The following is a 20444-nucleotide window of genomic DNA, read 5'->3' as shown; positions in this document are numbered from 1 at the left end:
ATTACATGAACACTTATATATTTTTTTCAAATTAAAAAAATGTTTCTGTACACAATTGATTTTTTTTATAGCTAATAATAGTTCATACGCTCCGCAAATGCTCAGTTATATATTCACTTCTTAAATAGATTTTCTAATAAATAGGTTTAATGGCCAGCACATTTGCATACAATGCAAGAGGCATTTTGTATAAAATTGTAAGATTCAATATGTCCATGTACCAGTGCGAATGGTGATTTTATTAACAGGTAAGCTATAAAAAAATATCGTATGTTTGTACCTACATAGAAGGTACATAATATAATGTAATTAATAAATACTATAAATTAATATTGTTCTGTGGTTCTGTGTGATACAACAACTCTCATCCATGAAATCTACTCAAACGATGTAACTTTGTGATGTATCATATTATATGGATATATTTTATCCATTACTTTGATACATAGATTGGCAGCCTCCATGGTGTAGCAGTCAAGACGCTTGACTCACACATGGAAGGTTCCGGATTCGATTCCCGGTAAGAACACAAAAATCAAATGTGATTTTTCTCAAGCCTGGGTATTCTGTGATGTAATTCACGACAGTAATTGGGCCTCCTGGCCTGTTATGGTTAAAAAAAAACTTATAAAAATATTTTTTTGAATAGCACGTTGAATTCAGTCGATATTACGTATTCAATTGAAATGTAAACTGGCCGAATTGTTCTGGAAATTATAATTGCTAAAAACGGACGCGTTTAGCGCCATATGTCCTGCAATATGACGCCTGAAAGTAATTATGGTCTTATGTCAAAAGTACCATCTCAAAGAAAAATAGCCCTTAAGAAATAATGTTTGAAATACTGTTTTCCAAATCAAGAACCCTCAAATAATTTGTGTTATCTGCAAGTTTAATCTAGGAGAAAAAACCCGCACTGGGGTTAAGACATTCAAAATATAGTATACTAATTTGTATGAAAAATTAAGCTGGAATAATCGGCTAGTTTGTTGGCTCACCGAAGGCGCTTGGCGCGCTTTATTAAAATTTATATTTTTATTTGGATAAAAATACAAACGGTGGAAACGATTAAAAAAAACTAGTAATTATTTATTTGTTTTTATTTAAATAAAGTAACAGTAAAAAAATATTATGGTTGGTCAAATATAATGGTAAGCTGCGCATAATCGCTTCTATACACGGTTCGCCCCTGCCATGTACTTGTAATTTTCTCAAACCAAACGGTTTGGGTAGCTAGGAAGAAATTGCCTTAAGGCAATATGCCCGCCCTTATATGTATATAAATTGTATATGTATATAAAGTAGATATATATATATATATATATATATATATATATAATATATATATATATTGAGATGGATATGTTCTCATCATCACTATGGCAGCATCATCTGCATGGCATGTGATGTTAATGACCTTATCTCCGTCAGTAAATTCACTACTTTTTTTTTATTTCTCAAAGCGTTTTTTTATATACATTTATTCTGCTTGTGTAAGAAAAGGTTTCTGGCGTATATATTGTTGTGCTATATTTAGTTATAAAGGTGCTAAACTTGCTTTGTTTCTTTGTTGTTTTCAATATGTGTTATTTTCTAAACGTTAATATTATTATGTCTCGAATTAAGTTGTTGTAACTCCTGGGAATGTAATTCAACGTATTATACTTGTAAAATACTTTGCATTGTATGATTTATATAAAAAAAAATAGAGTTAAATAAATAATAAAATAAGAGGCTTTGGGTTTGATTCCCGACATGGTTGAGATTAAATTTGTATTTAAAGATGTGTTTTTACTCTAGAATATTAATTTCATAGTACATGGATCGCGGTAATTGAAGCGTAAGTTTTATCATCTTTCATTCTTTTAACAAAAAATAAACGAGACGCGCTGCAGTTGGCATCAATGAAGTGTCCTATGGGCCATTAGGTACGAATAGGGAAACGATGAAATAGGTTTTTTATCTCAATTGAAATACAATACAACAAAAATGATAAGAATATAATTGAGATTTGCACATTAATGCAGTGATCAATGAGAAAGAAAAAAAAGTCATTTAAATATAAAAATAACATTCCAATATTTGAGTTTGTCCAAACGTTCATAGACAAAAGACTGGATTTCATTGGATTGGAAAAGAATTGGAAACCAGCCAATGACAGGTCATAAGCCCTGTAAATGCCTTGACTTTCATATTCCCTTATTTGAGGTATTCTCCATCCCTGTTGTAATTTTTTAATAAAAATAACACTTATTTATTACAGATGAAACAGATATCTTGTTACTATCCGGTATACGGCCTATCCGGCCCTTTTTTACAAGGTATTCGGCCGGATACTTAATTTAGTAAACAAAGTGTCATTTTCCCCACAAATTTATTTAATTTTAATGAGAATACGTAAAAAGTTTAATAAGTACTGGAAGTAAATTAGAGATAAAATATAATTATTACTTCTAATTTTTTGGCCATTTTTCGTGGGCCGAAAGCAAATGCTTTTTTTTCATACATAACACCTGCTTTAGAAAATAACCTATCATTGTACACGCTGCTGCTAAGTTTGGGCTTTGTTGGCTGTGATTTCGTCTATTCAAGACCAACTTTACAACGCGTAAAACGCACAATTCTTGCGTCGAATATCCGGCCGCCGGAAATGTGGCATCCAGTATCCGGCCAAATCACTATTTATTACCTAGTTCCATCTAATTGGCGATCAGACCTTTTATTAGCAAAGCTAAGCAGGAAATATTTATACCAGTATAAAATAAATTGGTAAGATATTGATATTTACTGTATTTGCCTCAAATTAGAAAAAAACATAATATTTTTTTACATTTTCTTCTACTGACAAATAAAAACGATTCATTGATAAAATTATTACATAATATTTTCTTATCCAAAGATAAAAATGATTGATGTAAATATTTCACGCAATTAGCATTGAAAATACAAAAAAAGATAAGTCTTGAGATAAAACAAATCGGATATTGTTTTAAAATATTGTTTAACCCTTTCATCCCGAATTTAACATGAATTCATTAATGTTAAATTACGTACTTACGAAACTACTGAAATTAAAAAGCGGCAGGTTTATTTTCCAATCACTGGTTTCCCTTAACAAGTCTCTATTTTTTAGCTTATGTTGGTAGCCGGCATTGCTCAGTAAATTTCGTTTAAATATTTTTATTTTCAGAGCAGGTTTGATTGTTTCGGAAAACTCTTGTTTTCTTTCTAAATGATATTTCTAGCAAGTATATTTCAAGCAATATTTCTAGCAAGTTAGCAAAATGAAACTAATTGGATTGAATAAATATATATTGTAAGATAATTACACATATTTTAAGAGCCACTGTTAGTTAAAATGCACGTTAAATAATTTCTAAAGTACTAAAACTAAAAACGAAAATATTTTTATTTATTAGTAAGTAACTACCACCATATCAAATACAAAATATTTGGTATATTCACAAGAATCAATTCAATTTAGGTATGAACATGTTAAAATCGTCATTGGATATGACCTAGAAAAAAACGGTGATATTTTTTTCATAAAGCTTATTATTTAATATTTTCAAAAATTTATTGATTTAGTAATATACAAAAATGTGTAATTCAAAATTTAATTCGTTATTTTGCTTATTGTTCAGATGAAAATAATATTAAAATACAAAAAATAAAATAAGATTAGTTATTTTCCTTATTGTCCTTATTAAAGTACAATTTTATATTTTGCTGATTCCCCATTAAAATTTTGATTTATATGTATTTTATAAATTAATGAAATCGATAATTTTTGCACACTGATTGTATAAAAATCAACATTTCTTTATTGAAAATGGGAAAAAAGATTATATCTGACGTCCTAAAAAAAAAAATAACAAATAAATACTTAAACACTCAACCATCAACGTTTTTTAAAGCATTTTCGAAAACAAAACACTTAAGTTAGGGCTTAAATTTCTGTTTTTGTATGAAATTGCAAAAAATCAGTTGCCAAATTGATTGAAGTGGCCGCGCTTCAATCCTTTGACGCGTAAAATTCAAATTTCGAACAAATCACCAACCCCTACTTTAGATCAAAATTACAAAAATCTTCATGAAATAGGGGTGAAAACTAGCAGTACAATAATTTAAAGAATTTTATTTTTTTTTAAATTCAAAGAAAAATATTTAAAAAAAAAATGTATGGTTTAAAACAATAGCTCAAAGTATCGGATGATTTTATGTGATGTATTATTATTATGAATGAAATAGTTGTTTTTTTTTACTTCTTAGTGTGTGACTTTTTTATGTTTAAATCTACGTAGCCATTTACTGGATTTAACCAACAAATGAGTTTTTTAAGATTGATATTTATATCAATAGAGTTGAAGATTTAGGGACTACATCATCATCATCATCATCATTCAATTCAATTAAATTTCAATTAAATGAATTTAATTCAATTTAAGGTGTACATATTACAAAAAAACGGATACATAAGAAAGACTTATGTCAAAGTAGTTGGAAAATCCTGCTCCGGAAAACCTCTTCGAAAATATGGAACAGATCAACATCCAGAGCGATGTTGTCAGCATAGCGATAGGCTATCGGCGATAGCCCCTCCAACAGGTCTTAGGTAAATGCTGTCTTAGGTAATTATCAGGAACATACAAACCAATGTTTATCAAAATATCAGGATTATAGACCATACCGCGCAACGATCGATAAAAATGTGTGGTCAAATACACATTCCTTGTAGTCTCTAAACTGTTGTAGCCAAGCATACCATGGAGAAACTCGGTCGGATAGAACCAAGGGTAATACCCGCACTCCATGTGGAGATATCTCAGAAACTTATTTTGGATATTCTCTGTCATCAACTTTTTACTTTATATGTTTTTTCAAAATACAGTTATATTTATTTGACATTTTACATTCTAATGAATTGATTGGACGACCGAAGCTCTTTAGCGCAATAAGTAAGAATGTCAGTCCATTTAAAAGAAGGTTTAGGGTTTAAATCCCCCGTGAACCATGTTTAACAATGTAATTTTTAAAAATCTTTTAAGGTATTTGGCAAAACTTTATAACGCTAGGTTTTATATTCGAAGAATTTTACTAGAATACGTCTTTATAATAAAAGGATTATTAAAAAAAACATAAATATATAAATATTTCAGAATATGCGATGTTCTTGTAGTTGGGAGAACAGTGCCTTTTCAAAATCCAAATAAAGGAACCACTATGCTGTTTCCCAGAAGGAGAAGGCAACGAGGATAGAACGCCGCACAACCGGACTTTACTTACAGATCTAGTTTTCTCATGCTCGCACGCCGATTACTCCGACTTTTACATGTCTAAATTCAAGTATTTGTTGGATTTGGTCATGGCATGTCTTGCTTGCTCTTCCTCAGCATTATCAACGTTTGCATTGTAAATCTATTTATCTTTTGCTGATCTTTCCTCTATATATCTAAACTAACGCGCATCCCTTTCTTGATTGTAAATAGTTATTTCAAGAAAGAATATGGTTAGGTTTCTGTGAAAAGCGTAGTCCTTCATGCGTTTTGTATTTAAAAAAGTCAAGTTGCGTGTGTTTAATCAAGAAAACCGGGATGGTTCTCACTCCGCTTCCTCTTCACCTGAGAGTAACCGTCGAGTCGAACACACTCGGTTGGGTTTGTTCATGCCATGTCAACCTCAGGTTTTCATACTTCTTAGGTGAATGAAAAGTACCGAGTAAAGTTACTCAAATAATGTCGCTATCCGTGCAGGATATAAGGCTGAGATAAGCGTCATTGACAAAAAAGATCTGGGTTCTGCGGCGGTTAGGACTTTGAAATATCGACAATATTTTGAGTTTGTCCAAATTTTTGTAGACAAGGACTGGATTCAACTCCCTGGGGAGCTGTTTATATTAACATATTACAACAGAGATGAAGACCATTTAAGAGAAGGTAATATAGAGTTCCAGGCATCTACAGGGCTTATGACCTGTCAATGGCTGGTTTAAGTGGCCACTTTACACACTGTGTAACATTCACCATTCTGCCTATATTTGAACATCTATATTCCTTCAATTCTTTCATCTGTTGATGTTTGTGAAGTCAAAGAGCTGAAACCTTTATTTATGCAGGTGAGATTCAACTAATTGAATTATTTCACCTACATACTAGGCAATGCCTGAAAATATTATTTTTTCAATATCTATACTTCTTCATGGACCAGGTAATTTATCAAAAATATTTTGAGTTTGTCCAATTTTTTTAGAGATTCAACTAATTAAAATAATTCAATTAGTTGAATCTCACCTACATAAATAAAGGTTTCAGCTCTTTAACTTCACAAACATCAACAGATGAAAGAATTGAAGGAATATAGATGTTCAAATATAGGCAGAATGGTGAATGTTACACAGTGTGTAAAGTGGCCACTTAAACCAGCCATTGACAGGTCATAAGCCCTGTAGATGCCTGGAACTCTATATTACCTTCTCTTAAATGGTCTTCATCTCTGTTGTAATATGTTAATTTGAAATATCGGTTCAAAAAATTTACGATGCGGTTATTGATGAATGCAGATAACGAGAAAGACTGCGAAAGAGATAACACGAAAAAAATAATGATGGAGATGTAAACTTACCTCGGTGTAGAGATTTCCAACAACAGTGACGTATATAGTGAAATACGAGCACAGACTAATAAAGCAAACAGCTGTGGCTGGCTGCTTTAGGGACACTATACGCAGAATAAAACACACGCCAACCGAAAGTAAGGTCAGAATATATATAAGACACGCGTCCGACCCATCATGACCTACGGGATGGAAGTGCGAGCCGAATCCAACAGTACAAAAAGCCTTCTCGGAGTAACGGAAATGAGAACCCCACGCTCCATCGCAGTCAGAACTCTTAGAGATTGAATCAGAAATGAGACCGTTGAAGACGTAGTAAGGTGGGCGAGAAGCAAGAGGTAATTTTGGTGAGACCGTGTGGACCGCGTGGAAAAAGTCAGATAACACCTGCAGCAGAAGACAACCAGGAAGGCCCCCAAAAAGATGGAAGAACAGCTGGTTGTCATCATCTCAGTAGCTCAATCACAAACAACTATCAACGTGCTTAAAAACATGCTAAGCATTTGAGCGATCACAATGAGCAATGGCAGTTCACAACGGAGTCCTGGTCCCATCCCTGATGTATGGGAGCGAAGTATGGACTTGGAAAAACAGGGATGAAAGTAAGCTGAATGCTGTCGAAATGCGATCTCTCAGGCGAATGTGTGGTAAAACTATGTACGATAGATGCACAAATGTTGAGATCCGTACATTATGTAAGGCTGAGACAAGCATTATCGACAAAATCAAGAAAGGAGCTCTGCGCTGGTTTGGACATGTAGAACGAATGGACAGCGAGAGAACGGCTAAGAATATTTACAATGCGAATGTTGATGGATGCAGAAATAGAGGAAGACCGAGAAAGACATGGCATGACCAAATCCAACAAATACTTAAAGATGGACATGTCAAAAGTCGGAATAATCGGCGCGCGTGCATGAGAAGATGTATGAATGTAGAGGAAGCGAGATCTGTATGCAAAGATAGAGTGTTGTGGCGTTCTATCCTCTCTGCCTACCCTTACGGGAAAACGGCGTGATGGTTTGTTTTGTTTTTTTTTTAATGAGCAATAATGAACATGTTTAAGTTATCGCAGTCAAAAGTCAACACGTGTGTAATCTCCAAGTCAACGGTCGTGTCGGCTTGTTTTTTGTTTTCTTCGTAAATAAATACAGTTCATTGGCGAAAAATCGGCATATACTATAAAAATAATACAATATATTGCATTTACAAAATAGTAAGGAGTATCTAATACAAAAGAGTGAAAATTAAATTACAATTACTACGGCGACTGCTTTTTTTAAACATTTGGCATGCCAACCGCCGGCTAAATGCAATAAATAGCGTGATAAATAATAAATAAATAAATAAAAATGTCAGTTTTGGAATATTTTCCATATTTATACCGGCTAAATTCAAATATGTGATTCTTCTTCTTCTTCACGTGTCATGTCGGGTCCCCCCGACGTTGACGATCGCTTGGGAGAAAGCTTCCCTATCCTGAGCTTCGCGAAACAGCTCCTCCACAGTTCTAATCCTGGTCCATGCTAGGATGTTTCGAAGCCAGGAAAGCTGTTTTCTTCCGACCCCTCTACGTCCCTCGATCTTCCCCTTCATGACAAGCTGAAGTATGGCATATTTATCACGTCTCAACACTTGGCCAACATATGAAATCTTACGGAGCTTAACAGTGGTGAATAGTTCTCTGTTAGTATTGGCTCTACGTAATACTTCATTGTTGGTTATCATATCGGTCCAAGATATTCTTAACATTCCACGGTGGATCCACATTTCAAATGCTTCAAGACGGTTTATAATATTAACTTTTAGAGTCCACGCCTCTACACCGCACAGTAAGACAGACCGTATATAACATTTGACTATTCGTTGTCTCAACTTAAGGTTTATACTATCGTCACAAAGAAGATTTTTAATTTTGTTAAATCCTGTTCGGGCTGCTTCTATTCTGCATTTTATCTCAATGTCGGGGTCTAGATTTTCTGTGATGATACTGCCTAAGTACCTAAACTGTTTCACTCTCTCAATATTGATACCTTTAAGTTGGAGATTTACATTTAGATGATTCTCTCGGCTAAAAACCATAAGTTTAGTTTTGTTTCCATTAATATTTAAACCAAAACGTGATTACGCAGCAGGATTATACGTGGCTAAACGTAAATATTTTAACATGTAATATTAGGTGTTCACAGATGATCCATTGTGATCGCGAATACGATAAACAACCATGGTGAGAAATTGTTATCACGTCGCTTATTGGCACGTCGATAGTTATTTGTGATTGAGGTACAGGACAGCCCCCCGTCACAAACAGGTCATACGACCTAGAGCTAGAGGAAGAAGAAGAAGAAGAAGAAGAAGAAGAAGAAGAAGAAGAAGAAGAAGAAGAAGAAGAAGAAGAAGAAGAAGAAGAAGAAGAAGAAGAAGAAGAAGAAGAAGAAGAAGAAGAAGAAGAAGAAGAAGAAGAAGAAGAAGAAGAAGAAGAAGAAGAAGAAGAAGAAGAAGAAGAAGAAGAAGAAGAAGAAGAAGAAGAAGAAGAAGAAGAAGAAGAAGAAGAAGAAGAAGAAGAAGAAGAAGAAGAAGAAGAAGAAGAAGAAGAAGAATCATATATGAATACAGAGGCAACTATGCAAGCTGCGTGTAAAGAAAGAACGTTGTGTCGTTCTATCCTAGAGAAGGGAGAGGTTCACCCCTTCGGGAAAACGGCATGATCGTTTGTTTGTTTGGAATCGATATTTGTTTAGCGATTTTCACTATTTAGTGAGCAATATATTGTTATGAATTATTCTCAAAACAAGTAGGAGCCAGATAGGGCGAAAAATGGCGAAATCTAATATTGCTGTTGCGTACCTTCTTTTTCCCTGAAGTGCAATTTTCGCCCGACCTGTGGCGTTATTCCTCATATATTACGGCGAGTGTGAGGTAATGCGTGATTTATATCGCCCGCGCCCCCCGACGTTACGGGCCACGGTTTACCCGCCAGCCGGAGTATCACCGTGCGGTCATGTGCCCGCAATGCTGCGCTGTAATGAGAATCGGACGAAAAAAGGCGAAATATGCTTATTAAAAACAGCTATTCGAAAAGCCGAGGAAAACTATATTAGAAAAGTTACATGCGGTTCGTAAACCTTTTGACTTTCAAAATAAAATTAGATATTATATCCAAGGATGTACGTAGGTCACGTGCAGCATTGCCAACTTCAAGGTAAAATCGGTAGATTCAGAAAAATAATTCGGTGGATAGGTTAACAGCTGAGCTGGAATTACAAACGCTCTAGCGGCCGTATTATCTCGTGTATTTAAATACACGATAAAAACGGTTTTCTCGTGCCACGAGAGTGGTTCAGAATAGCACCCCTGGAAAAGTATTACAAAGATTAATAGGGAAATATCACTTTTTTAAAAACATTTTTAAAGTAATAAAGGTCCATGAAATACTATGGAGGACAAAACATAATTTTTTGTTACTTATTTTCTAATGCCTCTGCATTAAAAATATTTTAATATTTGTAATTTTGAATTCCCGCAAAAACGGTCATTCCATTGGCCACGCCCCTAAGATGCGTCACGATTCATGTTTTTTGTTGCTGAACATTTGAATTTGTTTAGAACATTGTCACGAATCTTGACATCAGAGCTATCAAGGCCAAACATGTCGCGTTTTTCTAGTGACGTATTTCTTAAAAATTTCTTTATAAAATTTATATCTGAAAACATTTCTCCACAATATCCATATTGAATTGGAAAATACCATTAATTATTCAAAATCCATTTTAAATATTTGTATCGGTATTCGTAGTATATGATATTTACCTATTAAACTGTTACTTGAGACGAGCCAAGCTACAAAAAAACAGTTACTGAATTAACAATTTTTGGGGGAGGGGAGGGGTGGCTACTGTTATGTCATAAAATAGATAATTGTTAAAGATTTTTTAAATCGGTAGAATTATCACCGAATCTACAACTTTTATTGAATCGTACATAATCCTTCAAAATTCAAATTATTTCAACAATGTTTTGAGCATGTCCAAATGTTTGTAGACACGCTGGTTTTCTTCCCAAGGGAGTTATTTAGATCTAAATTTGTTGCATCAGAGAAGGAAAACTTTTTGAGAAGGGATGGAAGTCTAGGCTTTTACAGAGCTTACGACTGATGACTGATGCAGCAAAAACAATTAAAAATTAATACAACGTTCGGTCAAAGAGGATGGGCCTATTACACGGTTAAAGTGTACAATCTACTTCCATTGTCCATAAGAACAATTAGTGAGTACTTACAATATAAAATTGCTGTTAAGAAATGAATAGTGGAGGTGGATTGCGCACTGATCGAAAAGTGGATCAAGCCAAATAGGTTAAAATTTGTTTCCTGATTATGAAATTTTGTCTACAAGTCTATATTATAATTTTTTAATTTATTTTTTAATTACTTTAGTTTATTTTGCTTATTAAGTTTACGATGATAATTAGATTAATTACGTTTTTATTTTCTTATTATGTTAACTATGTCAAATAACTAATTTAAGGCATGTTTCATTATGCTTATTGTGAAATGTTTCCCTCGGCACGGGACGTCCCATGTTCCCTACATTATCCTGTATACAAAAATAGTACGAAATTGTAAGTATAAATAAATAAATAAAATTTGCTGGTTTAAATGGCCACTTTACACACTCTGTAATATTTACCATTCTGCATAGGTATGCTTAGTCATCAGCAAACTCTTCCATTTACTGACTTTTAGTAATAGAACTGAAACCTTTCACGTATAAATCTATCTGTATTATCGAGTTTTATATAGTTTTATCGAGTTTCATATAGTTTTATCGAGAATCACATATAAGGTTACTCTTTTACTTCGTACTCCGCAACATGCAACACATTGGTAATCTTTCTATTGTATGCTTTTTCTGTTTCCAATAAGTATTAATTCTTTCATAAATAAATATTTTGACCGATACGTAATTGAATAACGGAGGGATACCCAAAATCTTAACCCATAATTTATTATATTTACGGATATAATAAAGTTATTAGATGCAATGTCTACTAGCTAAACATCTCCGGGAAGGGAAAATTAAATATATTTTTCTTGTGGTTTAATCTTACGCATTTCGAAAACGCTGCCTGTTGGAGCCGGCGTGAAATATTCGACTAATTACGTCGCGGTGGGATAGATGTCACTGCCGACCAATATTTACGATTCGGAACCACACTTAACTTCAGCAAGGTTATAATTTGAAGCTTGTACCACGAAACTACCTGAATTTAGAATTACCGAGTAAAATTTACAAATGAATAATGCTTATGGTTAGTAGTTATGGATATACTTCTAGATTAGCAAGCACGATTTTACATCTGGCAGATAGGTAAAAATGGCTTTATTTGAGTCATCTGTACTCATTAGGATTTTAAACCACGTGTGACATTCGTAGGTAAATCGAGGGGTATAAGAATTCTTGTATCTCGTATGCAACCAAAGATGATTGAAAACCGGTCGACTTTATTTCGAGTGTCAGAAGTTAAGATTCTCTAGCTTCAAACTTTCTTTATGTTTTCATGTAAAACGATCGCTATTGTAAATGAATTTACTTATTGAGGATGTTAATTGACTTTTTAATTCGTCATGTGGATGCTAATTTCAATAATTTGTGAGTGGTGTATATTTTTTATTTACAGATTGTTCTTTTATAACAAACTCCGAGTGTAAAACATCACAGTAATAAAATAATACATCATTTTTAGACGCTTGACATTTATATACATAGCTTGTTTTGTTTTGTTACTAACACGATAAACGCGTTAAGCTCGGGTTTCCTAGGACAGCGGTGCCCGTATTTTAACGGCCGTAGTGAACATTAATGCGGTTGACAACCGTCGTAACGGTGACTAAAGAGTGGTTTCCTATAAAAATGGTGTTAAAAACACCGTTGAAAAATAAAACCATTCTTTAGTCACCACTACGACGGCTGTCCACCGCATCACCGTTCACTACGGCCGTTAAGATACGGGCACCGCTGTCCTAGGAAACCCTAGCTTTAGTATTTGTAACTGAACCACGCACGCAGCTTGTTCATAAATGTACGCAAAAATTATTCATGGTTAAAAAATAAATAATGGAATAAGTTTAGAAATAAATAACCAATTGAAAGTTTAGATTTTAAATTATATTACAAAAATGTAAATAAAAATATGACAATGTTAATCGCGTTGTGATTCCGCGGCTAGTGTCGCGGACTCACATATCAAAAGTCCGAGGTTCGTACCGCGCTCTACCGCAACCCGATTCACATTTCCTAATAATGAGTTCGGTAGTCAGATGGCAGAAGGGACCATCTGTAATTTTCAAAAATGTGTGTCAGGAGAGGTGAGATACGTCTCAATTTCAAGACTTTAATCCATAAACTAAAATATTTAAGTGTTTCTTTTTAATGGTAAATTACCATTCTAAATTACGCTGATTTTTAAATTTTTTTTCTGCGTGTATTTACTGAAATATTCATGCAAACTTTAGAAGAAAAAAACATTGACAAAAATACAGATGGTCCCTTCTGGTCCCATTTTTTAGACTATTAATATTATAGATTTTCCGTGTTGAATATTGAGAGTTCCTTTAAAATTAGTTTCATAATTAATATTTATACGATTTTTAAAGGTTTTAATATTTTTTTTCAAAACTCAAGTGGTTGAGTTTTTATAATTTACTCAAATATTTAAATATTCAGACTTTTTCTAATAAATCACTTGTGCTGGAAAAATGGAAATCGAGTTGTGGTAGAGTGGGATTTGAACTTTAGACCATTGCCTCGTGAGTCCACAATACTACCACGGGACCAAAACCCGGTTCATCAATATATTGGCATATGCACACCCCATCCAACAATACCATATTTATTTATTATTATAACTACCGGCCGTAGCCAATTTGTACAAAATTAAAGTTAAATAAAAAGTATTTACTGTAAAAGAGTGAAGTATAGAAGAAAAGCAGTAAAAAAGATGTGCATTTTAAGTTTGTAAATCTTACATTGACACACATTGGTAGGCACAAAAATTCAGCAAAAATATAAAGAGTTTATTATACAAATATACTGAATCTCGGTTCATCGGTTATTGTTGCAAAGTCAGTAGTACTTACTTCCTATGTACAACCGAATAAGTATGAACTTATAAAGGTAGCAAGTTGCTTGTATATATGTATAATGTTTCAGGGGTCTCAAACTAATCATTTTATTTATTCTATTTTAAAATTAAAGAAAATACATTTTAAAAATCAAATAAAAATGTTGAATATAAAAACTAAAAACAAATGGTAATATTATATATATATTTACATATACACATACATACATATATATATATATATATATATATACATTCATACATATACACATATATACGCATATATTCATATATATATACATACACACATGCGAACATATAAACACGCACATATACCTTACAGCTTGCCCACCACATACCGCACACCGCATCTGAGGACATAAGTCTCCCTGGCGGTGCCCACATACACGGAAAATTTGCTCGTTGTCAAACGAGAAAAGCTGCCCGAAGGAGCTTTCTGAAATCTGGTAGCCTTAGCATCTTTGTGCTGAAAGAAAGTAATCTAGAAGTACATAATATGAACTTTATTGAATTGAGAAGAGAGGGAAGTGGATTCTTCACTGACTGGGATTAAATTGATTAGACATTATCAATTCGCCGAAATGATTACAAAGCTTTTTAAAATACTTGAAATTCTTTTTGAAAGCCACCAGATCTGTATATCCAACATGACCTATGACAGGGCCACGGATAGTAGCGAGAAGCTACATTCGGTAATCATAGAGAAGAGGAAAGGGACAAGACCACAGGATGTGTTCGGAAGATTGGTTAGGATATCCGCAGCAGCACGAAGGGGAGTCAACAATATTAAAAACAAATAATTTTTGATTAAATTTACCATGGCCTGATAAAAACTGCGTAGTCCAGTGATCGGGGATAACCCGAGAAGATTCTAAGCGCTGACAGATTGAAGGGGAAAAAAGAAAGGTAACCCCTTCCCGAAGGGGAAGATTCCCATCGCGATTGCCAAGCATTAAGAAGAGCATTTAAAGTCTTTTTTTGTATTCGATTGAGACATTTCTTCAGTTGGGAGTAGACGGACGCCACCAATAACATAGGAACGCCTTCTTTTTAGGTGTAAATTTGCAGATCGTCGCTGAACCTTCAGATCCAAAGGAAATACATGTACCTAACAATACATATACCGAACATATCAAAGTAAGGGTGTACAAGATATTAAATATTACCCAGAAATATTGCAACCATCGTTTCTTTATACTTGGGAAGCGACACGTTCCAGATATTGTAATAAAGATTACTATACTAGAAGTACGTATTATATACATTCTCGATTACGATGTGTCTACTGTATAATTTCTCATACCACACATATTAATCGTTTTAACGAGGTTGAATTCCATAGAATTCGTTATATAAAGGTCAACAAACAAAAGAGTGAACCTCAGTGTAACGGGTTTTTAGTCACAACCTCAATAAAACAAATCACTTGATATTTCGATTTTTTTCAAACTCCCTAAAGGGAGAACCTTAAAAGGTTTCACCATTTTTATTCTCAATATTTTCATTGTATGTAATCGTTTCTTTTTATTTGCGTATTTTTTTTCGTACAGGTATGAACTATTTATTACATAATATCGAGGCTTTATTGACATAATGCATTAAGTCATTAAAACGAATTCCGAGATAATCGCATTTAAAGCTTTTTTATTCATTCAACGCATTATTTCTCACACAATTAAAAAAAATAATCTTTTAAAGCTTTGAAAGACTAATCTTTATTCTAGGCATAGCATAGAATTTGAAATCAACATCTTGCACCAATATTAAAAAATATTTGAAATATATAAAGACTGTTGACTTAATGTATTTTGTCAGTACAGCCTCGATATTTTAAAACGGACACAGCCTAAAGAGCCATAATAGATTCGTAAATATGTTAAGTGTTGATTTATTCGAAATGAATAAATCAATAAATTGGTAAATTAATATAAGCATAAAACATTAGTTTATTACATGCGAGTCAAAAAAATAAGTATATTTGCGTTGTTTCACAAGTTTGTATTTATGCCAAGACCGTTTAAAAAAAGCCATAAAAACAAGATAGGTCTGTCTGTCAAAAGTTTTAACAAATTCAAAAACACTTTCATGTTTCCAAGAATAAAGGTATCTCGTGAAATTTTCTAAATTGATGGCTCCTCTGTTTACTTTTGTGAAACACGTAGCCGATCGTGTTGTGGGATGCAACCGCTAGATGGCAGTAACGCCCCCCCCCGTCCTGCGATTATACTGGACTATTATAAAGCAATACGCCAGTAAAATGGGATAATGCAGAAAGGTCCATTTCAGATTAGAGTTAAAATCCACGATAAGATAACATTAGGTGGAGTGATTTTATTGTATAATAATTCACTATGTGTGGTAAAACTATGTACGATAGATGCACACATGTTGAAATCCGTACATTATGCAAAGCGGATGTAAGCATTATCATCAAAATCAAGAAAGGAGCTCTGCGATGCGCGTTGGTTTGAGTATCGTCGCTTTAGTTCGTTTTTGTCCAATAAACCATTTTTAACAAGATTAAGTAAGTGTACAGGAGTTCGAAGAAATCTGTTAATAATATGATGCTGCAAAACAATTAAAAATAAATACAACTTTCGGTCAAAGAGGATTGGCCTACTACTCGGTTTAAGTGTATAATCTACATCCATTATCCATAAGGACAATTAGTTTGTAATCATAATATAAAATTGCTTTTAAGAAATGTATAGTAGAGGTGGGTTGCGCACGGATCAATGAGTGGATCAAGCCAAATAGATAAAAGTTTGTGTACTATTTATGAAATTTGGTCTAAAGGTCTATATAAATTGATTATGTTTTTATGATTATTTTAGTTTAAATTGCTTATTATGTCAATGATAATTAAATTAATTGCGTTTTTATTTTATTATTATGTTAACTTTGTTAAATAACTAATTTAAAGCATGTTTCACATTTTGTAAAATGTTTCCCTCGGCACGGGACACCCCAGTGAGGAAACATTATTCTGTATAAAAAAAGAATACAAACATTGTTAAAGTATAAATAAATATTATTTCAAAGTAATATTAAAAAAATTGTTTGAGGTGTTTTTTAACGAATTTTGTCTTAAGTTATGTTTTTTTTTTGCCTAATTCGTAAAAAAAAACATTATGGCTCTCTTTCTGCAGATTTGTGTTTTAGTCCGCTGGACAAAAACGAACTAATACGACGACATGTAGAGCGAATGGACAGCGAAAGAACGGCTAAAAATATTTACAGTGCGAATGTTGATGGATGCAGAAATAGAGGTAGACCGAGAAAGACATGGCATGACCAAATCCAACAAATACTTGAAGATGGACATGTCAGAATAATCGGCGCGCGTGCACGAGAAGATGTATGAATGTAGAGGAAGCGAGATCTGTATGCAAAGATAGTGATGTGGCGTTCTATCCTCTCTGCTTACCCTTACGGAGAAACGGGGTGATGGTTTGTTGTTGTCGTTGTACCTATATCTGTATTTTTATTTATTTAATTACAGGCAAATGCACTAACCAGGATGCAATGAAAGAGACTTATATCTATTTATTTATTTATTTATTTGACACTTTATATACATATACAATAAATATACATATAAGGGCGGGCATATTGCCTTAAGGCAATTTCTTCCTACCTACCCAAACCGTTCAGTTTGAGAAAATTATAAATACATGGACATATTGAATCTTACAATTTTATACAAAAATTAAAAGCAAAGATTAAAAAAATAAATATATATATAAAAAAAAGAACATAACACTATACTATGAAGAGAGGAGAGGGGATGGGATGATATCTAGTGACCGACCGAAACACGATTAACAGCCTAAGCCGAATTTCGGCTTCAGTCCTATAATAGTTTCAGCCGAAACAGAAGCATATTTAATTAAGTTCATTAAAATGAGCTTTGAAAAAAATACACGATAAATTAAAGGCATAAATTAAATGTGTAAATTTGTAAATTTTTAGCGCCATTTGGTGAGTTTTTATTTTATACCTATATAGTACATGTATGCAACAGTTTTCCAACACCGGCCCAAAGCCGAAACAAACTAGAGGTCACGGGTCACGCGGCCGGGTCACGAGCCATAAGACGCAACCGAGTACAGCCAAATGCAATCCGACATATCTCGCCGCATGTTTCGGTTGAGCCGAAGTTTCGGCCATTTTTGACCAAAACCGAAACAGCGGCCGAAAATAGTTTTTTGGCCGAAACCGAAACTGAAACATCGATAGGTCACTACTAATTGCTACTCGACATCCTCGGGGAGCAGCTGAATAAATAAAATTTTTAAAAAAATTATCTAATTTTATCGTGACGTGAGAATTTACATGGTACCTACGTGTAGTTTTAAGTCTCAAGCCATTTACTATCATCGAAATGTATTTTTTTTACTAATAATATTTTTTCAGGCATGATCATTTGTTGTTTGTAAACATTCTTATAGGATTTTATGGTCGCATTAGTCGCGAGGTTCGCTAGCTCAATAGGTAAGAGCGTCAGACTATCCGACTGAAGGTTGAGGGTTCGAATCCCTCGCGAGCCATGTTTTTTTAAAAGTTTTTTTTTTACATTTAATATTATTATTAATTAGTAAAAAACATATTTTTTTAATCGAAATTATAAAAAATCACACTCACAGAAAACAGCGCTAAATTAGCACTCACGTATATAAACAAAAAAACATATTATTATTTGTAAATAAATAGGCATTAGATTCAATATTCGTAGAATTTTACTGTAACGAATATAATGTATATAATGATTATTTTTGTATGCAAATACAAATAGGTATAAAAAATATACATGCAGGTACATATTTCATGTTACATATTATACATATTATACATGTTACATACATATTATACATATATTACATGTATAGAATTTTGCACAAATAATAAATAGAAATTTATTGGAAAAAAAGATCGGCCTAGTGGTGTAGTAGTTAGCGCGTTTGCCTACTATGCAAGAGGTCTCGGGTCCGATTCCCGATAAGATTGGCATGATACATTTATTTAAGAAGGTGTTTTTATACTAGAATATTTCATAGTACCTCGACTGGTACCTGAAGCATAAGATCGATCATCTTACCTTCATGTAAATAAATATATATAAATAATAAAAAAATGTTCAATATACACTGCGATTGGTGTACCAGTGCAGTGCACTATGCAGCGTTAGGTGCGGAAAGGGAATGAAAATAAAGTGCTATTTTACTGTAACCAAAATAGTAGCTGGAACCTAACGGAGAAGAGTGTTTTTTTAAACTCAAACGACTAACTATTATGATGTTTCCCCATAAGAGTAAGCAGAGTAGATAGAATATTTGCACGGTAAATCCTTTTTATTTTTTATCGATGTTTCGCCGCCCTTCACTCTACATTTACAAACCACTGCAGCATTCCTTTCTACATAGTATATTAATTTTAAAAAAAACAATTAGCGAGTCTTTATTCAAGAAAATATGCCTACATATTATACCAATATTATTTTACTTAATGCATATAGAAGTCTAGACATTTACACGGCTTATGACCTGTCATTGGCTGGTTTAAGTGGCCACTTTGCACACTGTGTAAACATTTACCATTCTGCCTAGGTCAAAACGTCCACATTTCCTCAGCTCTTCCATCAGTTGACTTTTATGAAGTAAAAGAGCCGAAACCTTTATCATGTGAGTGAGATTCATCCGGCGTCCATATTCACTGTTTAATATTTTTCCCTCTCAATAGCAACACATTTAGATCTAGATAACTCAAGGGAAGAAATCCAGCCTGTCTGCAAATATTTGGACTAACCTAAAATATTGTTTAAGATCAAGTAAGAAGTTAAAAATAATTAAGAAGTATAAAAATGACTAAAAGAAAGTTCAATTAAAGAAAAATAACGAATATATTATGGTTTAACACTTAAAAATAAAATAGAAAGTGCTCACATTTTTATTCTGAAATACTGCTGAATTACAAGCATACAATTTTTTCATTTTATTTCAACGATTTATGCTTAACCTATATTAATAATAATGTTATCTGAATAACATTACGTATACAGGTTGTTTTTAAACCATGTCACATCTGAAACCATGATGATCAGTATGGGCAAGAAGCATATTGAAAAAAAAAAATATGTTTATGTAATAATTTATATTTGTAGTATACAATATGCATGCTTCCACTTTCTATCATGTTTTATCCAAACTCAACACAGGGATCTTGGCTCTATAAAGTTACGGATACCTACGTTATTATATTTTTTTGTAATAGGTCCCTCTAGCGATAGCCATAACTTGATTTCAACTAAGCTTTATGGGATTTAATTATTATTAGGAGATAAAACTTGTTCATACAACAAAAGAAAATCACATTACATTTATGTTTATGTCGGATTTAAATTGAGTACAAATATTTACGAATTTTACAATACAATATTGTTGATATAGTAAAGAATTCTAATAGATTTTACGAGTATTTATTTACCTAAAGCTTATTGTACAATTTTTTGAGACATAAATCTCAACTCTATAGGACTAGAAATAATGAATCTTGTCCTAGAAATTCAATATTTTCAATTAAGACTTCCGTGAAGACACTTAATTCTGGATGAAAAAAGTAGATGAATGCAGCATTTTTTAAAAAATGTATGGCATAAATGATTATTTTCTTTTATGTTTTAATATAAGCAC

General features: G+C 33.1%; 1 non-coding gene across 1 annotated transcript; it reads left to right on the top strand.

Annotated features, from left to right (window-relative positions):
- The first annotated feature begins 18231 nt into the window (after nucleotides 1–18231).
- Nucleotides 18232–18305, top strand: TRNAD-AUC (transfer RNA aspartic acid (anticodon AUC)). Its single transcript has one exon. It is a non-coding gene; the product is annotated as a tRNA-Asp (tRNA).
- Nucleotides 18306–20444: the final 2139 nt, after the last annotated feature.

Source organism: Micrasema longulum, unplaced genomic scaffold (assembly GCF_059751315.1).
Source record: "Micrasema longulum isolate JH-2025_06_02 unplaced genomic scaffold, ASM5975131v1 h1tg001237l, whole genome shotgun sequence".
NCBI classification, from domain to species: Eukaryota; Metazoa; Arthropoda; class Insecta; order Trichoptera; family Brachycentridae; genus Micrasema; species Micrasema longulum.
This window is presented reverse-complemented; position numbering and strand designations above follow the sequence as displayed.